Source organism: Osmerus eperlanus, chromosome 2, assembly GCF_963692335.1.
Source record: "Osmerus eperlanus chromosome 2, fOsmEpe2.1, whole genome shotgun sequence".
Lineage (NCBI taxonomy): Eukaryota > Metazoa > Chordata > Actinopteri > Osmeriformes > Osmeridae > Osmerus > Osmerus eperlanus.
This window is the reverse complement of record NC_085019.1, coordinates 21,180,161-21,184,122: the sequence shown is the minus strand read 5'-3', so window position 1 is coordinate 21,184,122 and position 3,962 is coordinate 21,180,161. Positions and strand designations below refer to the sequence as shown.

The window sequence follows — 3,962 nt, the reverse complement described above, 5'->3', positions numbered from 1 at the left end:
AGAGAGAGAGAGAGAGGTAAGATAAACAGAACACTTTGGCCCTTGCCTTTGGCCCCCTTAGCTCTCCAAAGGGTTTCACTCCAGTCCACCTCATGCTCGCTTTGAAATCCTTTTTTTTCTTACCTTCCTCTCTCTGTCTCTCTGTGCATATTTGTCTCTAAACTGTCCTCAGAACACGCGCCCAAACATCCCAACATGCCCCTGGAGAACCAGCTCATATTTCCTTTCCTCTCTCTCTCTCTGTCTCTCCCTCATTCTCTCTCTCTCTCTCTCTCTCTCTGTCTTTCTCTCTCTGTCTCTCTCTCTCTCTCTCTCTCCTCTATAAGGATTCCATTAGTCAGACACAAATCCGTTTGGAGACGGGGACCAACATGGCCTAGGAACTGGCATCGTTCGTTTCTCTCATCCTCGTCCCTCTCCTCTCCTCCACCTGCTCTTCTTCATCCCTCCAGCTTCCTTCCCTCCTCCTCTCATCCACCTCTGTCTCCGCCTTCATCCCTCTGTCCTCTCCTCCTCCACGCCTCTCTCCCCGCCATCCTACATCCCTCTCTCCTGGGTCAGGAGGGAGCTCTCAGGGGAAGCATGGCCGCTCGCTCCTGGCTTGGCGGAGGGGGAAACCCATTTAGACGCACTGACAACAACCCTGCCTGTCTGCCTCTCCACCTGTTTTCCTGCCTGCCTGCCTGTCAGCTTGTTGTCCTGCCTGTCTGTCTGTATTCCTGCCTGCCTGCCTGTCAGCTTGTTGTCCTGCCTGTCTGTCTGTATTCCTGCCTGCCTGTCAGCTTGTTGTCCTGCCTGTCTGTCTGTATTCCTGCCTGTCTGCCTGTCAGCTTGTTGTCCTGCCTGTCTGTCTGTATTCCTGCCTGCCTGTCAGCTTGTTGTCCTGCCTGTCTGTCTGTATTCCTGCCTGTCAGCTTGTTGTCCTGCCTGTCTGTCTGTATTCCTGCCTGTCTGTCTGTATTCCTGCCTGTCTGTCTGTCTGTATTCCTGCCTGTCTGTCTGCCTGAAGCACACAAGGCACGTGCACCTAATAAATGATCTCCCTGCTACCACACACACAAGCAGACGCACACATTCTATCTACATCCCCTACCCCATCTCTTAGTCTTTACGAGCAATAAAAAACATACATAAATTGTCCCATGTAAGAGCACGGGAGGGATGCAGTGTGAGGATTTATACTTGTAGAATATACGGCAGGGTCACTGCCTGCTGTGTGTGGTCACTGGGGGGCGGAGGGGGGAAGGAGAGAGAGAGAGAGAGAGAGAGAGAGAGAGAGAGAGAGAGAGAGAGAGAGGGAGAGAGAATAAAAGAAAGAACATCTGAAAAAGAAAACAGGAAAGGACGGCACGTGCGATCGTCCTGGAACGTTCCGGTCCATGGGGGCCAGCCGTTACTGGGAACGCACAGGAATATATTCCGTTTCTTATTACCGGTGTTTTCCCGCCTCAGAAACCTGCACAGGGTCCGGTGGTGCCGGCCTGGTCCAAGCGCGGGGGCCGGGGAAGAGATGCCAGGCTAGGAGCAGATTAAGCAGCAGCAGATTGCTCTATCCCATTAGACATGGCTCCCACTGAATAGAATGGCAGGGCTTTGGGGGGGATATGGTATGGCCAAAAGCCATGGAGGCATTTAGCCCCAAGTTACAGTTTGTTTCTCTCTCTCGTTCTCTCTGTCTGTGTCTCTCTCTCTCGTTCTCTCTGTCTGTGTCTCTCTCTCTCGTTCTCTCTGTCTGTGTCTCTCTCTCTCGTTCTCGCTCATACAGAGGTACAGCAGCACTCTCTCGCTGAATACAAAGCCTCTTGTGGCATTCTCTCTCTCTCTCTGTCTCTCTCTGGCTCTCTCTGTCTGTCTGTCTCTCCTTTTCTCAAACTATTTGTCTTTTTGTTTGTCTCCAGCTTCCTGTCTGTGGTGCCTCCTCTCTCTATCTGTCTTTCCCTATCCTTCTCTTTCTGTCTCCTTCCCTCTCCTCCTCTCTCTGTCTCCTTCCTCTCCTCCTCTCTCTGTCTCCTTCTCTCTCCTCCTCTCTCTGTCTCCTTCCCTCTCCTCCTCTCTCTGTCTCCTTCCCTCTCCTCCTCTCTCTGTCTCCTTCCCTCTCCTCCTCTCTCTGTCTCCTTCCCTCTCCTCCTCTCTCTGTCTCCTTCCCTCTCCTCCTCTCTCTGTCTCCTTCCCTCTCCTCCTCTCTCTGTCTCCTTCCCTCTCCTCCTCTCTCTGAACAGCTGCCATATTATGGCAGTCTGGTTGAGTCATCGTTCTCTCTCAGTCTTTCCTCACCATCTCTCCGTTCCCTCTATCTCACACTCCTCTCCGCCTGAACCTCCCCACTCATTCTCTCTCTCTCTCTCTCTCTCTCTCTCTCTCTCTCTCTCTCTCTCTCTCTCTCTCTCTCTCTCTCTCTCTCTCCTAATCTTCCCCCTCTCTCTCTCCATCTCTCCTTCTCCTCATCCTTTTCTTCTTTTCAAGCCCCTGTTGATCTCATTGAGGTGAAGATGAGAGAATGTGATTTTACTATCTAACGCACCTGTGTGTGGGGTGTGTGTGTGTGTGGTGTGTGTGTGTGTGGTGTGTGTCCCAGAAAACTCAAAACCACCTTTAGGGACTCTCCTAATGTAGACAACAATTACAACCACAGAGGATCAACACTTTCTCACTAGAACATGACACATGTAACCCCAAAGCATTCTCTGTCCAACACACACACCACACACACACACACACCACCACAGACAAACGTCCAGGTGCGTTAGATCGGACCGCGGAAACCTTCCTCCACTTCCTCCCCCCCTCTTCCTCCACTTCCTCCCTCCCTTTTCCTCAACTTCCGCCCTCCCTCTTCCTTCCTCCTCCCTCTTCCTCCACTTCCTCCCTCCCTCTTCCTCCATCCCTCTTCCTCCACTTCCTCCCTCTTCCTCCACTTCCTCCCTCCCTCTTCCTCCACTTCCGCCCTCCATCTTCCTCCACTTCCTCCCTCCCTCTTCCTCCACTTCCTCCCTCCCTCTTCCTCCACTTCCTCCCTCCCTCTTCCTCCACTCCCTCCCTCTTCCTCCACTTCCGCCCTCCCTCTTCCTCCACTTCCTCCCTCCCTCTTCCTCCACTTCCGCCCTCCCTCTTCCTCCACTTCCTCCCTCCCTCTTCCTCCACTTCCTCCATCCCTCTTCCTCCACCTCCTCCCTCGCTCAGTCTGGGCTCCTGTGACTCACACACTCCCCTGACCACCTTCCACCAACACCACTTCAGCCGGCTACGCCCCGGAAAGAATTAGCCATTCAGCGACGTGGGCGGCAGCGGTTCTTCAAACCGTTGTCACCTTTTCGACACTTATATTCTAACCTTCTCGCCCGAGAACACACGCGCGCACGCACACACAGACCCAGTTTGGTATTCGTGCGTCGGTTTATCTTACCTCTCTCTCCAACACACACACACAGAAACACCCACCCCCATAGTGTGATCTGTACCTTGGCGGCCATGACCATGGAGGACCCGCCCCGCACTCCCAGGATGGGGATGTGCGTCTGGGCCGAGATGAAGTCCAGGATCTGGGCGATGGCCTCCTGGTCGGTGTCGTCTCCGAACACCACGCCCTGCAGCCAGTGGTCGGTCATCAGGTCACAGATGCTCTTGATGATGCTCTTGGGGTCCGTCTCGTTCATGGTGAGGATCTCCACGTTGGGCGCCAGCGGCATGTGCCGGAAGTCCTCCTTCTCGCGGACGCCGGACAGCGCCACCTCGCTAGAGTTGCCCACCAGCACCACGGCGATGCTGAGGCCCTGCATCAGCTTGGGCAGCGCGGCGTGGTGCGGGCCCACGGGGCCGTAGTGGTGGGCCCTGCCCCCCCCCGCCGCCGCCGCCACCGCCGCCGCCCTTGTCCCTGCGGGCGTGGCAGAAGGGGGGCGGGGCCAGGAGGAGGAGGAGCAGGACGAGGGAGAGCGAGGGGAACGGGGAGGGGGAGGTGAGGCGGA

The 3,962-nt window shown here is 55.2% G+C and overlaps 1 pseudogene; it reads right to left on the bottom strand.

The window, feature by feature from the left end:
• LOC134038284 (glutamate receptor ionotropic, NMDA 2B-like) overlaps window positions 1–3,960 on the bottom strand; it is a 4,835-nt pseudogene extending 875 nt beyond the window's left edge.
• Window positions 3,961–3,962: the final 2 nt, after the last annotated feature.